This window comes from Perognathus longimembris, chromosome 24 (assembly GCF_023159225.1).
Source record: "Perognathus longimembris pacificus isolate PPM17 chromosome 24, ASM2315922v1, whole genome shotgun sequence".
NCBI lineage: Eukaryota > Metazoa > Chordata > Mammalia > Rodentia > Heteromyidae > Perognathus > Perognathus longimembris.
In genome coordinates, this window is record NC_063184.1 from 17,353,062 (window position 1) to 17,372,035 (window position 18,974).

Below are 18,974 nucleotides of genomic sequence, written 5' to 3' on the forward strand. Positions count from 1 at the left end.
ACTTGCTGGCCTACATTGCAAACCAGCCAGTCTACCCAGTTATGTAAGTTAATTCTTCAAAATAACTCTCACTGCACACATCTGATGTGTTCGTTTTTTTTCTAGAGAACTCAAATATGCAAGTATAACGTTTTCTTCCTGAGACTTTTTACTTGACTTCCTAAAATTGAACGGTGATATTTCTAGTTCTTGCTATGCCCTGAACCTCAGGAAAGAATTTCTCAACATACAGTAGAAGAAAAGTTCATTGGAGCTCAAGAAACCCAACTATTAGGGTCCAGAAGAATAACTCATGTGGTAGGGTACGTGATAAGTTTGTGAGTTCCTGGGTCTTGTGTTATTGCCCAGACTGACCTCTAACTATGGTCCTCCTATCTATTTCTCCTATGTAGCTAGAGCTATAGAAATGTACCACCACACCTGCCTTGTTGGCTGAGATAGACTCTCGTTAACTTCCTTGCCACTGCCTTTCCAATCTCATCTCCCCAAGTAGCTGGGATTAGAGGCATGCAACATCACACCCGGCTTTCATTTGGCTTTTAAAAACAATCTTTTTCATTTTGTTGTGTTGAGGATTTTAAGGGGAGAGGAATAAAAGCCAAGAAGTAAGAATATTGTCAGAACCTGTAGCCTGACTTAGATGTAGGATGTTAGCCTGAATCACTGTAAAATATTTGTATTATTTTAATTGCTAGGAAAGCCGATGGGAATGAGATAACTAGTTTTAGGTGTGTGCTTTGGAGGTATGAGAAGAATTTAACACCCAAGTTCTACTTACAGTAAAGAGCCCTTCATTTTGGAGCAGGCAGTAAATCACTCAGGGAAAAAACCTCCTTCGGGGCCCTAGGGTGTTTGCTCAATGAGTAATGACTTGTCAAGTGGAGTTGGATCTGCTTGTTTTTCACCAAGAAATTGGGCTATTTTTCCATTCTTTTTTATTGTAAAAAGAAAGCTGGTGCAGAAAAAAAAAAGTATAAAAGAGCTCTCTCTATGATTTTTAAAACATGTGCTTTCAACTACCTCCTCCCAGACCAGGATGCATAGATGTGATATTTTAGAAATTTCAGTGTTTTATCACAATCACATCTAATTTTTTTTTATTCCTGGGGCATGCATTATTAATAATAATGCACTATTATGTGCATTATTATGCACTTATTTTTTTCTATTTAAAAGTTCTTTGAAAGTAATCAATCTTTATTTTAAGCATTATTATTATTATTACTGTTACTATTTGGTGGTACTAGGGTTTGAACCCAGGCTTTATACTTGCTAGGTAGGTGCTCTACTACATGCACCACGTCCTCAGACTCCTCTCTTCCCCTTTAAAATCATTTTTGGTACGTTCTTTATGTCTCTTTTAATCTATATTTGCCCTCCATTTCCTTCTTTGCCTTCTAGTTTATCCATTGAAGAACCTGGGCTTTTTAACATGAGATATCCTACCAGTCTGCATATATCCTTTGAATTATTGGAGCCATGAGGATGGCTCCAGTAATTCAAAATCTCTTTGGTCCTTTCAGTTTCCTAAAATATTGGAAGCTGGATTCAGGGACTGGCCGAGACTCTGACTTGCTTTAGGGATCTTGAACGTCGTTGTTGTCTGGTGTTAAGAGGCAACCATGCTTGTTTACTTATCACTTTACTGGAATTACAAAAGGATGATGTTCTAGTTTGATCACCTGGTTTGTTTTTAAGTATTAGTTGGATTTTTAAAAATAAAGATGCTTCTTTTACCTATTTAGTTAACTACTAGTACAGTGTATATAGGAAAGGCAAGTTAAATATTTGATTCCAACTTTTTTTTTTTTTGCCCATCAGAGCTTGAACTCAGGGCTTGAGCACTGTTTCTGGCTTCTTTTTGCTCAAGGCTAGCACTCTGCCACTTGAGTCACAGCACCACATCTGGCCTTTTCTATATATGTGGTGTTGAGGAATCAAACCCAGGGTTTCATGTATACGAGGCAAGCACTCTTGCCACTAGGCCATATTCCAAGCACCTGATTCCAACTTTTTTTGATAATCAATTCCATAAACTCCTCTGAAGATGAATGATTATATATACACACATGTGTGTATATGTATATTTTTTCAGAGGGATAAGGAATTTGAAAAAGAACTTAAAAATAAAAAATAAATTCTCTTTTCTGGAATTCTAATTGTACTAACATTTGAAAGAAATGGCTGCTTTGTCAATGTAAGCACTACATGTGTACTGTGTGAGTGTGTTCACATGTGTATGTATGTGCCAAAGAGAAACAAACAAACCCAGAACATCTTTGGTTTATTTACCGTGTAGTAACTTTTCTGTAAATTAGACAAAATTCTTGCAGATCAACTGATTATGACACCATGCCATAGTGTTCTCTCTCTTTCTCTCTCTCTCCCTCCCCTCTCTCTCTGACTCTGTGTGTGTATGTGAGTGTGTGTGTGTGTGTGTGTGTGTGTGTGTCCTGTTCTAAGGGGAACATTCCAATAGAGTACATAATTTCAAGTTTCCACAGATCAGGAGTAATGAAAGCCTAAAACTCTTATGCTCAGTGCGTTTTTACCTAAATCCCTCTCCTGAGACTCCTTATAGGTTTATAGAGATTTAAAATAATTGATCTAAGTTCTTTCACAAGGATAATAATATTCAGGATCTTATGATGGTGACCTGGCTCAAATTTGGACTCCATTTCTCAAATACTTTCACTCTCTTGGTCACAAAAGTATCTAGAAGCTACTTGTATTATTGTTAGCATTTCAATCAAGAGAAGTAAAAGAAAAAAATTCAAATTCCTCCCTAATCTTCACCTCAAAAAATCAACCAAGTCTATTCTTAGGAAAATTACAAAACACTGTCTGTAAATACTATTGTGTATCAAAGTTCAACCTTGAAATTCTTTGGCATTTTAGAGCTAAAATTATATTGGATTCTGTGCTTGGCTTTGATGATAGTAAATTATTTCCTGTATGGAGTTAATGTATAAGCACCTGGACTTAAATAAAAAACCACCATAATTTCCAGTTACCATAGAGTAATTAATGCTGCTTTGATTAATCAACTAGTTAAATGTTAATTATTAATGAATGAATGGGACTACTGTTTAGGAGTTGAACTCCTCTCAGCTGGTTTCTAATGCTTGAACTGTGAATGGACTGAAGTATTTATTACTGAAGCTGTCATTTGTGCGTAGACTGTTGGTGGTTCTAACTTAAGCAGCATTCCATCTGAGGTTCTTGGGCCCACTGATACCCAGGAACATAATATTGGTGAATCAAATGTTCCTCCAGCCAACAAGGGGGAATATAAAGTTGAAAATAGTGTTCTCTTCCTTGTGGGCCAGGGAACAATGCCAACCCACAAATGGCTTCTTACTCAGCCCATAATTAAATGAGTATAGCAATTGTGATTACACTTTTTAGGAAAGATTAGCAACTAACAGAATCATTTTATGTTTGTTCATTTTATCCTTCTAGTGATTTGTTTATATTGTGTGTGAGTTTTAAAGAAACTGGTCTGAACTGGGCACACACATGGCTTATGCCTATAAACCTAACTACTCAGGAGGTTGAGATCTGAGGATTGTGGTTTGAAGTCAGCTGGGACAGGAAAGTCCGTAAGACTCTTATCTCCAATAAACTACTCAGAAACAGCCAGAGGTGGCACTGTGGCTCAAGTGGTAGAGCAATAGCCTAAAGCAAAAGAAACTCAGGGACAATGCCCAGGGCCTGAATTCAAACCCCAGGACTGCCCCCCCCCCCAACCCCATCACCTCCTCACCCCCTGAGAAAAACAAAAGAAAAGAAAAAGAAACTGATCTGAACCAGGCACTAGTGTCTCATGCCTGTAATCCTAGCTACACAGGAGGTGGAGATCTGAGGACTGTGGTTCAAAGTCAACCCCTGGCAGCAAAATCTGGGAGGTTCATCTTCAATTAAGTACTAAAATGCCAGAAGTAGATTTGTAGCTCAAGGGGTAGCGTACCAGTCTTGAGTAAAAAAAGCTAAGGAACAGAGCTTAGAGGGTAAAAAAAGAAAAACAACTACAAAAGCAATTCGTGCAAAACTGTTTGGTGTAAGTGAACTGAACACCTCATGGGGGGAAAGAGAAAGGGGGAGGTGGGAGGGGGGGTATGAGGGACAAGGTAACAAACAGTACACGTAATGTATCCGATGCCTAACGTATGAAACTGTAACCTCTCTGTACATCAGTTTGATAATAAAAATTTGAAAACAAACAAACAAAACCAAAAACAGAGCTTAGGCTCTAAGTTCAAGAAAATTAAATCAAGACTCAACTCTACTAAAAGGACCTGTTCAAGAAAGTCAACATGTCAAAGTCATCCATGGCATTGTTGGGAGAGATGTCATCAGCTGGAAGTGAGGTTTAGTGAGGCTTCCCTTTCAATGTAGGAACTCTTCACTTAGGGTCCTTGACTTCGATGGCAGAATAAGAATTTCTGGACAAGTCATGATGGTAAGTTGGCAGAGCTTTATTAGGCAAACAAGCAGGAACACAGGCAAAAAGCAGACAAACACGCAAAAAGGCAGGGGCACATTCCTAAGACAGTGTGGGTGCTCTCGTAGGGAGACACAGCTCCTTGGGCTGTTGGGGTATTTACAGGGTAAAGGTGGGGGTCTGGCTTCAGAGTTATGTGAAGATAGGTGGCTCTGTCTTTGCTCTAATCACATCCGGTGTTACTTTCTGAGCTTCCAGGTAAGAATGCATCTGGCCACAAAGCAGATCTTGATCCGGGAGATAAGGAGGTGCTGCTCTCTGCACCTTGGGGCAGGAGGTTTCGGTTTGGTCAAGCGTTTGTCTCAGGAAGGCAGATGTAAATGGATCCCTCAGGAATGAATACATCCTGTTGTCTCTCTTTGAAGCAAAGATATTGTTTCTAAGTTTCTAATTGCCTATTTCTGAGTTGCCTTCACTAGACCTCAATTTCCTTAAGTTATCCGGCTTCAGAGACACAGGCAGTTACTGTTCTATCAGCTCTATAAATTGGGACCGTATTGTATTTGAAATGGGCCGAAGGTGCATGACTCAGGTTTGTGCCTGGAGAAAGCTGCTTTCTGGCTCATTTTTGCTCCTGTGCCCAGCTTTAGTTTCTTCAGGTCAGTGGCGGGCTGGCATGCCATCAGGGTGGTTTTACATGACACCACTTTGGCAGCAGTAGAACACAGACAATGTCATCCTCCGTGGCCATTTACACCAGCAGTTTGGGAGGGAAGTCAAGTGACTTGAGCAAAAATGGACACATTAAGTTGTATCAGGGCCCAGACTTCTGCGGTCAGTTTTGTAAGGATGAGTTCTCTGGAAAAGCCCATACCTTTGGAAGAAAGATCAATTTCCTTTAATTTGACAACCAGAGATATGGAACTTAAATACTTACAATGTGACCATCATAGTTTGTACTTAAGACATTTATTGTTGTTGTTGCTATTAATTCAGAATGAATTCTAAGGAACAAGTCTACCCATTTTCTTTTCTTCGATTTATAGAGAAGAGCCAGATAAAAGGCATATGGTGAGTTCCTTCCTTCCTTCCTTCCTTCTTCTTTCTTAGTTATTATCTTTTAAGTAGTTCTACAAAGGAGTTGCCTTTTAACAAAGCAGTTTATGAATACAATATATCTCCATCAAAGTCATCCCTTTCAACATTCTCATCCATCCATCCCCAACCTAGCATTTCCTTTGCTCATTTTAATTTTGCAGTATATAATTGTATTCTTATTTTCCTCCTCTTCTCCTCTCCATTCGTCTATCCCCTTCCTCTTGACCCCACCCGACCACTTTCAAGTACCCACTCTCCGATGTTTATTTTCCCCCCAGAACTTTGATTTTGCCTTTCTAAGGAATTACACTGTTTGAGATCATCCCTGAATCTACTGTATTTCAGTTAGTACATGTATATATACTTGCATAAAACCTGACATGTGTACTTATGAGTGTAAATTAAATCTATCTGCCACATATAAGGAAAAACACGAATTCTTTGTCTCTCTGGTCCTGATAACAGAATTTTTTCCAACTCTTTCAATTTCTTTACAAATGGTACAATATCACTCTTTCTAATGGATGAGTAAAATTCCATTGTGTATATATGCCATATTTTCTTGATCCATTCATCCACTGAGAAGCATCTGAGCTGATTTCATGCCTTGGCTATGGTGAATAGTGCTGCAATAAACATGGTTGTGCTGGTGACTTTATTATGTCCTGGTTTATTATCTTTTGGGTAAATCCCCAGGAGTGGAATTGCTGGGTCAAAGGGTAGGTCTATGTTTAGTCTTTTTTTTTTTTTTGGCCAGTCCTGGGCCTTGGACTCAGGGCCTGAGCACTGTCCCTGGCTTCTTCCCACTCAAGGCTAGCACTCTGCCACCTGAGCCACAGCGCCCCTTCTGGTCGTTTTCCATATATGTGGTGCTGGGGAATTGAACCGAGAGCTTCATGTGTAGGAGGCAAGCACTCTTGCCACTAGGCCATATTCCCAGCCCTATGTTTAGTCTTTTGAGGAACCTCCCCACTGCTTTCCAGAGGGGTTGAACAAGTTTACATTCCCACCAACAGTGTATTGGGGTTCCCTTTGGCTGCCTGCTCCCCAGCATCTGTTGCTTGTTTTCCTAATAAATGTCCTTACAACTGCTTTCTTTTCAGAGAGATAATCACTTAGGTGTTTGAGGTAGAGCCGAGGGCACAGTTCCAGGTCTGCATTTCTAATGCTGTCCAGAGTTTGAGAGGGCCGGTGAATCTATCTTTACCTATTTAGAACTGGAGAGAAGGTCAGGATGAGCATGATGCCCTCTCCTCACTTGTAGTGACATTGTACCCGGTGAGCCTGCCTTATCCCAGGGAATTCCATTTGCATTGGTGGGGAGAGGAGATCAGGAATCCTTACCTGTTGTGAGCCAAGGAAGGTTTAGGCATTTCTACCATACATAACCATACATAACCACCCCCCAATGACCACAGGAGTGTGGTCCTTGGCCCTGAAGTCCAAGCTGAGGAATGTGGACTTCCACAGCACCACCCCTCATTCTCTGGACTTCAGAAAAATGCAGGCTATACATCAGGGACTCCTAAACCCTGTGCCTACCAGTGCATGCCAGAATGAAAAACAACACGAAGGGTGATAAGATTTCTTTGGTGAGACCAAGTTCATTATATTCAAGGGGCTTTTCTTTGTTTTAAGATTATATGCTTACTTTAGGTGAAAAATATTCTTTCCTTTTTAATGGAAGATTAGTGAGAGGGAGAAAGGGTGTGTGTGTGTGTATGTGTGTGAACACATACATATATGTTTGATGTGTTAATTGGGAAGGGGAAAAGTAGACAACTGTCTTTTTCTCTAAATCTTTAAAATACTCTGTTCCTGAATTTCCAAGATTTGGGAACCACCTTTTTTGTATCATGCTTTGAATTGCATATGACTGGAAGGTGAAAGCAATAGTTTATCTTAGTTTTCCTCCTTTCCTCCTCTCTTTCTTTTTCCTTTCTTTATTATCTTTAAGTAGCTATTCAAAAGGGTTTCAACTCAACATATCAGTTTGTGAGTACACTGCATGTTGATCCATGTTACTCCCATCTGTCCCAACCCAACCCATACCCTCAAGTTACCTGGTTGTGTTTGCACATTGATTAATGGAATATAATGACTATATTCTTGCATCCTTCCTCTTTCTATTAATCTCCTCCCTCTGCTTGACCTTCATTACCTCTGACAGCACATGTTTTAGCTTCCTGGCATTCATTTTATTAAACTATATTAGTTGTGTGAAGGCATTACAACATTGTAATTCTCTCCTGTGAATACCAAACTTTAGACAATATGTTTATATATATGCATGTGACTATTTATGTTTTCTTACAGATTTATAATTTTGATCTAACATCCACACATTATAGAAAACGCGAGTCCTTTATTTTTCTCAGCCTAAGTGCTCTTTACTAACCATGCCTCCAGCACTATGCATATATATTTATATATATGTATATATCATTGTTGTTGTTGTTTTTGTATTGATCCTGGGGTGCTATCATGGCCACTATTCCTGAGCTTTCTTCCTCAAGACTAGTGCTCTAGGGGCTGGGGATATAGCCTAGTGGCAAGAGTGCCTGCCTCGGATACACGAGGCCCTAGGTTCGATTCCCCAGCACCACATATACAGAAAACGGCCAGAAGCGGCGCTGTGGCTCAAGTGGCAGAGTGCTAGCCTTGAGCGGGAAGAAGCCAGGGACAGTGCTCAGGCCCTGAGTCCAAGGCCCAGGACTGGCAAAAAAAAAAAAAAAAAAAAAAGACTAGTGCTCTACCACTTGAGCCACAGCTCCACTTCCAGCTTTCTGGTGGTTAAGTCTCATGGACTTTTCTGCCCAGGCTGGTTTTAAACCATGATCCTCAGCTCTCAGCCTCCTGAGTAGCTAGGACTGTAGGCATGAACCATCAGCACCTGGCACATATATAGTTCTGTATCTTAGTTTTCTCCCCACTTAGCATCGTATGAACATATTTCTAAATATTTAGATTCTTTCTTTGGTAAAGTGATATTTAATAACATTTAATAACACAGTGAATCACTGCAGAAGTGCTTCAAAAACGAACTATACATCTTATCTTATTCTACGTGTACTTACTCCCCACTAAAGTAGGAACTCTAGAAGAAACAAGGAATTTTGTCCGTTATGTTCATTGATAAACTTTCAGCAAAAGCACTCCAAAAATATTCACTAAATAAATAGAATAATTGTATTTGCAAAACTTGAATGCTTTTTTTTTTTTGGAATTAAGTTAGAACTTAGGTATGGTAAAAGTAGTTGTCTGCTAACAGGAGAGTGAAAATAATTGCAGTCTTAGACTTACAAAGGGGTAATTACGGTATTGGCTTTCTTACTAGACTTGTACAGGGTTGATTATGGTATTGACTTCCTCATACAGTAAATGAGGGTTGTGTGTGTACCAGCTCATTATAGCAGACTGTGTGCTATGTTTGAATATATGTGAGTGTGTCTTTTGAATTTACATGTATTGGAACCATGGTTTGCTTCCTGCCCTATCTCCTTTTGATAAGAACAATGGTATCCTTGTTGTGCTGGTAAAAATTTAAGCATGCTCTTGAGAAAATGCCCCTCTCTGGCTTATACCAAAAACAACCCTGCCTCAGTGGTAGCAATGCCCTGTTAAGAGGGTCCTAGGTAGAAATGTAAGGCTTCTTGGATGAGAAGTAATTGTTGAGAACACTCGGTGAGGTTCTTCAAGGCTATGTCTTGCCTACCACATATTTCATATATCTATCCTGAGAGACTAACCTCTCCACTTTAGCTGACTTGAAATCCCCCCACGTCCACTCATGTACTGGGTTTTGTTTGCATTTGACCAACTGGAATGGCAGGGAGTGGCGGTGACCATGTGTTTGTTGTGTTGATGGGTGATGGTAAAGGTAGGTCCACCAGGGCAGCGCAGAGGAATCAGATTGAACAAGGGCATCCCAGCAGACTCAAACACCCTCAGGTTTCAGATCAAGGACCCTGAGTGAGGCAGGAAGTGAACAAAGGCCTGTGGGATGCAGGAAGACCAAGTTGACACCCCAGATGGAATAGCCTTCTTGAAGGCTGTCTTCACTATCTCACTGTTCCATTGGGTGAGGTCCTAAAATAATCTCAACCAAAAATCATTCACAATATCAATTCACTATGGGATTGTTTTTATGTCTGAGGTCATTTCATTTGTACGATAAACTTTTAAAATTGCTTTTCAAGGAACAGATTTAACAAAAATCAGAGTAGATATACATCATGTTTATGATGGTAATGGAAAAGATCTCTGAAGTTGCCATTTTATCATGTATATATTATTACAGAGTGTCTATTTATGTTAACTTCCGATTGGTCTTCTTGCTTGTTTGTTTTTGTGTGAAGTCTCCATGCAGCCCAGGGTAGTCTCAGACTTGCTAAATTGGAAGTCTGGCCTCAAACTCAAGATCCACCTTCCTCAGCCTCTCAAGTGCTAGCATTACAGATGTACACCACGGCATGTGGCGTTTGCTTCTATTTTGCTTTGACTCTTTCTAGATGATTTTGAAAAGTTGTTTGCCAGTTTCTTGTTGCTACAAATATTTCTAACCTTATTCAATCATTTTGCTTATTCATTAGTCTACCAATATTTATGGAACACCTAGAATGTATGAAGTACTTGGGATAACAGGGGAAATAGAAATCTTCAAAATTAATGACGAAGTAGGTGAGACAACTACAAACGGATAATATAGTACAATCATCATTTACTGCATTTATCTCTACAATACCTCTGATTGCACAGTTTCTTATCATGAAATTGCCTTAATATCCGGAGGGTGTTATTTTTCTCATTTAGTATACTTAAGATAATAATCTTAAATGCCAATGAAATTATAAGGTGGGTTTGGTGATTGAGAAGTTTGTGGAAGGTAAACTGATTGAATAGTCACAAGTTTTTAAACCCAGTTTACGTTTTATCATTTATTTACTTAGATGTCCCAGGAAGACCCGAAGGCCCTTTGGCTCTTCTATCCCTTAATTTCCAAAGCTAGGAAGACTTTCTTTTTTCTCACATATTGAATGAATATGAAGATTAATATCTGGTAATACATGTGGAAGGCATAATATAAAATTTAAAGACCTCTGATTTACCATGAAATAAATGGTTAGTGATAAGGTCTGCTTACAAAGCCCAAAATATTTGTTAGTAGCCTTCAAACTCTGGACAAGCTATAGCAATGTTCTTGAAAAATATTCAGCATCCATAAACAAAGAGTGCTTAAATGCAAATTTTCTCCACTTCACAGAGTCAATAATTGAAAAATCAAATGTATTTCATCAACTTACATAGAGGATTTAGTGTGTGCTTGAGCCTGGACTTCAAGTGAAAACAGCCACATTCCCTGATCTTCCTGTGACTTAGGATTCTGGTAAGGGAGAGAAGCAATGGCACCCTTAAAAACTAAACATATTTCTTCCTGTAATCCAGCTACTTAAAAGGCTGAGGTCAGAGGACCATGCTTCAAGCCAGCCCCTCCACAGACAAATCCATGAGACTCATATCCACTTAGTCACCAAAAAGCTGAAAATGAACAGGTAGCTCAAGGGATTAGAGTACCAGCCTTTAGTAAAAAAGTCAAGCAAGAGCAAGAGGCCCTAAATTCAAGTCCTAATACCAGTATAATACAATACCACAAAACAAACAAAAAACTCTGAACATGTACGCTGGGTGCTGTTGGCTCATGCCTGAAATCCTAGCTACTCAGGAGGCTGAGACTTGGAGTATCATAGTTCAAAACCATCCCCCACATAGAAGTCCATGAGACTTTATCTCCAATCAGTCAGCAAAATTCTATACTGGGGTTGTGGCTGTAGTGGCAGAGTGCCAGCTATGAGTGAAAAAGCCAAGTGGGAGCACGAAAACCTGAGTTCAAGCCCCATGACAAAAAACCCCTAAACTTATAATATTATTTGTCATAGAGGAAAACAAAACACTCTAAGTTACCTTGACAAAAGTAGCTTCTGGAGAGGAGAGGGTGGAGTAAAAATCTTGATCAGAGCTGGGTGCCTGTGACTCACTCCTGGAATCCTAGCCACTCAGGAGGCTGAGATCTGAGGATCATGGTTCAAAGCCTGAGCAGGAAAGTCTGTGAGACTTTTATCCCCAATTAATCACCAGAAAACTGGAAGTGATGCTGTGGCTCTAAGTGGTAGAGTGATAGCCTTGAATGAAAGAGCTCAGGGACAGTGCCCAGGTCCTGAGTTCAAGCCTCATGACTGACAAAAAAAAGAAGTCTTGATCAGAGTGAGAATTACAGGAAAGAAAAGGGGTAAAACAATGATACCAACCATGAAGAACTCTTTCAAGAAGTTTACTTTCCAAAGGAAGCAAACGAGAAGGGTGGAAACTAAGAAATGTCAGGTAGAAAGAGATACAAAAGCACATACTTTCTGCTCATGGAAATAACCTAACAATAATAATCTTCCCTTCTGAGGGCTGGTATAGCAAAGTACTACAACCTGAATGCCTTAAGACATAGCCATTTACCATCATCCTTTTTTTTTTTTTTTCCTTATTTATTGTCAAAATGATGTACAGAGAGGTTAAGTTTCATACATTAGGTCTTGGGTACATTTCTTGTACTGTTTGTTACCTCCTCCCTCATTCCCCCCTCCCCCTTTTCCTCTACCCCCATGAGTTGTTCAGTTGGTTTACACCAAACAGTTTTGCAAGTATTGCTTTTGTAGTCGTTTGTCTTTTTATCCTTTGTCTCTCGATTTTGGTATTCCCTTTCACTTCCCTAGTTCTAATACCAGTATATACAGTTTCCAATGTACTCAGATAAGACACAGTGATAGTGCGGGTACAACCACAGGAAGGGGATACAAGAGGATCATCAACAATAGAAGCTACGGTTTCCCATGGCATGTTGAAAGTAATTACAACAGTGATATATCACTTGTTTCCATAACATGGAGTTCATTTCACTTAGCATTATCTTATGCATTCATACTTTCATCCTTAATGATCCCGGAGGCCAGAAGCCTGAAGTCAAGCGGCTGGTGAGCCTGGGCTCTCTGTGAAAGCTCATGAGCACTCTTTATCCCTCTCCTCCTGTGTCTAGTATATGGACGGCACTTCTTGGTTCCTAGTTGCGTTGCTCCAAGTCCTGCCTTCATTGTCACATACGATATGCTGTAAACCAACTGTACAACTCAGGGGAGGGTGGAGAGGGAACTGGGGAGGGGGAAGGTGGGAGAAAAACAAAGGAGATGTAACAAGTTTGATAAGAAATGTACTCACAGCCTTACCTGTGAAACTGTAACCCCTCTCTGTACATTACTTTGACAGTAAATAAGTAAATAAATATGTTTATTAAAAAAAAGATTTCAGTAGAGGTGGGGCAGGGTATAGCTCCATTGTAGAGTGCTTTGCATGTCCTGTGGTTGATTCCCAGCATATATATATATATATATATATATATATATATACACACACATATATATATACATATATATATATATATATATTTGGGATGTGGATTAAAGATCAATGAAAAACAAAACCATCAGTATTGTAATGGGTTTTTAAAAAATGTAATCCAAGGTGAAAACACAGTGAACAAGCACACTGAAGTTCATCACCCAAACTTCACGGCTGTAATCTCTTCGGACTTTCACCCAGGATTCTTGGAAAGAAGCCCGGTCAGCAGACATTTCTTTTCTTTTCTTTTTAAGTGAAGATCATTTGTTAGTAGGTTGTGGTGTATGAAAAGAAGAGTAACAAACTTGAAATATGTATTACTTATCATTTATAATTTTGGCCGTGTGTGTGTGTGTGTGTGTGTGTGTGTGTGTGTGTGTGTGTGTATTGATGAGGATCAAACCCAGGCCTTGTGTACACCAGGCAAACACTACCACTGAACTACACCTTCAGCTCTTGGTCTTTGTTTTAAAGAGGCCTCACCTTAAAAAAGTTTACGAGTAAAAGTTTCTGGGTTGTCAACATCTGTGATCCTAGCTACTCAGCAGGCTGAGATCTCAGGATTGTAGTTCAAAGCCAGACTGGACTGGTAAGTCCGTAAGACTCTTATCTCCAAGTAACTAGCAAAAAACAAACAAACAAACAAACAAAAAACCCCAAAAAACTAGAAGTGGAACTGTGGCTCAAATGACATCGTACTTGCCTTGAGCAAGAAAACAAAAACTGCTCAGGGACAGTGCTTGGGCCCTGCGGTCAAGCCCCAAGATTGACAACACACTTTTCTTGTCTGAATTGTGTCTATCTTGGAGTAAAATTCACCCTTAATATTTATGGTGATATACAATATGTATAAACATTCATATCTGGCTAAGATAATAAATTAATTTTCCCCATGTTCACATATAGAATGAACATATAACAATTCAAGCAAAAGTGATTTGAGGACAAAAAAAAAATCTGCTAGCAAATGATGGTATTTGGTCAACTATGTAGTAATCTGAAAGTTACAGTGAGAAAATTGTTCATTGTTGGTTTGACCAGACCTGCCTCCTAGAGCAAATTGCTTCAATATGATTATGTCATCACACTAACTGGATTAAAGAGAATAATTACACGTCTAATTTTCCTTGTTGGCTTTGGTTTTTATTCTCATAAACACTGAATTCTAAAGTGTCAGCAGAGATATAGATGAGCATAAAAATAATAGCGAAACAAGTATTCTTTAATTATCTTAAAACCCAGATTTGGTCTGCGGCAGCACCCAACCCCATTCTTAGTTCTCTGTCTCCTGGCCAGAAAACATCCTTTTGAGTGATTTGAATCATGCAGTTGGGCCATAGCCAATCATGTTTGACTCAGAATCATCTATTTTCTGATTTCCTTTAAAGCTGAGTTGTGTTTCATTGGCTCTTTATTTTATAAAAAGCTAGGCCTTGTATTTTCTTATCTTCAAAACAAAAATTTTAATTGTTCTCACAGGATTCCATTTCCTTGCTGCTCAGTTACAGTCAATCAAGCTTGGGACTCTGATCTTGGGGAGCTGAGACAGGAAGGGGGACCCTTTCAAGGGAGAATGATTCCCACAGATCCCACTCACCATCAAAGACCCAGGGCTACTGAGATTCGGAGTGAAAGGAATTGGATGCTTTTCAGGGTATTTTATGTATTTTAAAACAAAGCGATGCACTTTTGTGTGTGTGTGTGTGTGTGTGTGTGTGTGTGTGTGTGTGTGTGTGTGTGTGTGTGATAATGAAAGGAAGCACACCAGCCACACAGAGGGAGGACTTCCTGCCTACTGCTTCAGGACTCTCCATGTTGGGCAAGCAGAGACAAACATATGGGGTGATCCTACTCTCCACAGAGAGACCACTGAGACCGGCCACCATCATGCACATTGGGATAACTTCTTATTCTGCTAATAAGAGTAAACATCTGTCTACATCTTCTTCTTCCTCCTCCTCCTCCTCCTTCTTCTTCCTTTCTCTCCTTTCTGTCTTTCACTGTCTCTGTCTCTGTCTCTCTCTCAACTAGGTACTATGCGTTCTTGCAAGTGTACCACCACTGAACAGCAACCTTAGCTAACATATTTGTGTATGTGTGGGTGTATGCTGGTACTGGGGGCTTGAACTCGAGCCTGGGCACTGCACCTTAGCTTTTTCACTCAAGGATAGTACTCTACCACTAGAGTCATAGCTCCATTTCTAGCTTTATGGTTGTTGATTGGAGATAAGTCACATAGATTTTCTTGCTTGGCCTGGCTTTGAGTTTTTATCCTCAAATCTCAGCATCCAGAGTAGCTAGGAATACAGATGTGAGCCACCGGTGTTTAGCTTTAAGTTAAATATTTTGATACTCTATAGGAAACATTGTGGAAGATTAGAGAGGAAAGGGGACATTTTCTTTTTTAAACTTCCTGTCCTCAAAGAATTCCTGAGGAGGAAAGCATTGCAAATAGCAAATAGCATGTTCCCCAGGCCTTTGTCATTTTACCTGCAAATATGTGAACAAAGCATGACTTGTTTATATTGTAAATAATGCATTTGCCTCTTACATTTTCATTAATTAAAAACTACCTTATTATGTTAGTACAGACATATTTCCCCTACATTCTAAGAATATCTTAAACAATGTCTACAATGATAAAACACTGAAGTCAGGATGAAGTCATGCTGGGCAAATTGGTTGACTGAGAGCAAAAACAGCTAATATCGGTCTGCTTGGAGAGGACCTAGAGAAAGGATGAAGGAGAAGAGCTAGGGGGAAGAGAGAGTAGCATGTTTCCCATTTTATTTATTCAAATTAAATGAAATTGACTTACAATAGAAGGATAGAGACTGAGCAATTGTAATCTGATCAACTGAAATGCAAAATACTCCAAAACGTCAAAACATTTCTCCTTTTTTCATAGACTTTCCTCTCCTAGGCTGGTTTCAAATCTTCATCCTCAGATCTCAGAAAGCTGAGTAGTTAGGATTACAGGCATGAGCCACCGGCGCTGAGCCTCTAAACTTATTTCTCAGCAAGACACCCCACAAGTGGACAATTCTATACCACTCATTTTTTCATGCACAAAATAAGTAGCTATCGAATAAACAATTACCTCCCAACTATATGATTAAGGTGTATAGGAAACATAAATAAATTTTGTGTTTTGCCTTGATTCCCATCCCCGAGATAACTCATTACCTATATAGAAAACTCCAAAGTCTGGAACAAAAAATCTGAAATCTGAAACACATGTGGTCCCAAGGATTTCAGATGAAGGGCAGCCCACCTGCATTCCTGTGATACGTTGCCTTGTATTTATTTTGTGGTGGTAAAATGGAAAGCTCAAGTTAGGGCTTGTGTTCTGTCTTAAATGTGTTATATTATTACTATGTCACCTGAGCTTTCTTTGCCTTACTGATTTTGAAAAGACTAGATTAGACTTGATGTTATCTAAGGTTCTACAGTTTCTGATTAGTGTTTTAATTTCCTCTAGAATTTTTTTTCAGGGATTTTGTTAGCTATAAGGCATTGTTGTATGATATTCTTGGCAGTTTGGCTAGGCCTATTATTCCTCTCCCATTACCTCTCCTCCATTTTTGCTCATTAGAATGGTTCACTTGTACATCTGGTTTTTACAATTACTTAGTGACGTAAATAGAGCAATATTACTTTAATCTTCATTTTATAGACTAAGAATTAAATTCAGGGAAGCCTTATAAAAATCTGTTTCCTGCTTATATTGGCCCTGGAATAATGGCCAAATAAAGACGCATCTTCTCTTGGTCTTAGTTTAGAATTTTTAGTACTGAGAATGAATATTACTCAATATTAATACTACGGGAAGTAGGAAGTTTCACCTTTCACTGAGGAGAATTTTTATTTTTAGTTTTGTGAATCTGGAGAACCTTTGGCAGCCCCAGTGGACATGTTTGATCCAACAGAACGTTGAGACTTTCTTAATTCTCTCTGGATTCAAGAAAAATCTCCTAGTCCTTGCTCTCTCAAGCCTTTCTGGACTTTTTATTTACCATTTTTGTTTCTTTTCTTTTTGGAAGTTGCATCCACTTCTTGTCTTTCTCTCTGTCAAGTTTTGACTTATCCGTCAAGCTCAAGTGTTACTTGCCCGTGAATTACTTGTTCTGGATCATCTGCATACCTCAGTATCCCTATCTTTCTTCTTTGCAGTTCTTTTCCCATGCTGCTGGTGATTGACCCCAGGCCCTTGTGCTCTCTAGGCAAGACCTTACATACTGAGATTTATTCTCAGGCCAACGGGGCTGTTGTTACTCTGGGTCCCACTGCAGCACGCAGCAAAATGCAAACACTATCCATTTGTATCAGTGAGGAAATTGATTTCTCTGGAGCTTATAAAGTCGACACTTCTGGAAGATTTTAGTTTTACTTTTAATGTCATTTGTTTCACAAACATGTTCCCTTTTTTTTCTTTAGTACTCCATGTATTAGTTTTTAAGTTTTGAAGCAATGATAAACTTATAGAAAAGTTGCAAGTGGAGCCAACATCCTTCATGCCTTTGGTTACATGTATTAATTGCTCATTGGATGCTGCATTATCTTGTAATGATTTAATATGTTAAAATATACATATATATGTTGTTTGATTGGCTGTACTGAGATTTGAACTTAAAGCCTTCCAGTTGTAAGGCAGGAGCTCTGCCATTTGAGCCACTCCATCGTCTCTTTGCCTTTATTATTTTTCATGCAAGGTCTGGTATGTGCACACCACCAACTATTTGTTGAGATGGACTCTCTCTACCCTCCCTCTCTCTCTCTCTCTCTCTCTGTGTCTGTCTGCAGGGGGTGAACCAATATAGAAAGTCAGCGCCTGAGTGAGTAATGAAGGCCTCCATTCTTTTTTTTTTTTTTTTTTGGCCAGTCCTGGGCCTTGGACTCAGGGCCTGAGCACTGTCCCTGGCTTCTTCCCGCTCAAGGCTAGCACTCTGCCACTTGAGCCACAGCGCCGCTTCTGGCTGTTTTCTGTATATGTGGTGCTGGGGAATCGAACCTAGGGCCTCGTGTATCCGAGGCAGGCACTCTTGCCACTAGGCTATATCCCCAGCCCCAGTCGTTCCATTCTTGATATTGACCACACACACAGTGATTGAGACAGACAAAAGAGAAAGATGACCCTGAAGAGCCTCAGTGGAAGATGTCAAGCTCTGTACAGTGAGGATGACATCCAGGCAGATGTCCATGTCCTCCCTTCCAAGCACAAGAAGATATTTCAGTCTCATCTTGTCATGTATCATCTTGGGATCAGAGTTTTCTGTAGTAATTTTAACTGTGTTTAGTGGAGAAAGGTTTTAAAGTCAAGCTCAGAGTCCTACTTAACAATCATTATTAAATGATTATTTCCAGGCTCTCCACCAAGAACAAGGCTAGGAATTTTCACACTAGTGTGCGTATCTATGCATTTGTATGTACTAGAAACTAGTCATCACTACCTAAGTCATTGGTACCCTAGATATTGACACTGACACTTCAACTTGACCCCAAGATCATCAGACTCATTCTAGTTTTTGGACAGTGGGAAAAAAAGGACTACTATAGCTTATACTATACTTGCATGTTTAATAAGTTCCCAGTGTAGGATCTATTTCTGCTGACACCCCCTTCCCTAATTCCTTATCTTTCCCGGGTTCTGATGCACCTGCCAGGCTGCTATCCTTGCTGTACAGAGCCTGGCATCTTCCACTGAGGCCCTTCAAGGTCACCTTTCTCTTTCTTGTCTATCTCAGTCACTGTGTGTGTGGTCCATATCAAGAATGGGGCCTTCATTACTCACTCAGGCTCCGGCTGAGTTCACCCTCCTCCAGTCCTCCTGGGAACCATGGAAGCTCTTCATTCTACTTGAGCTCTGTTAACCCAACCCAACCATGCTGAAAAAGATGCTCTCTTCATCACTCTTGAGCTCTAATTGGCTGTGCTGGAGTGCTGGTACATACCCCCACAGGCCTAATGCTGCAGCTCTGATTTTTCTGTCCCT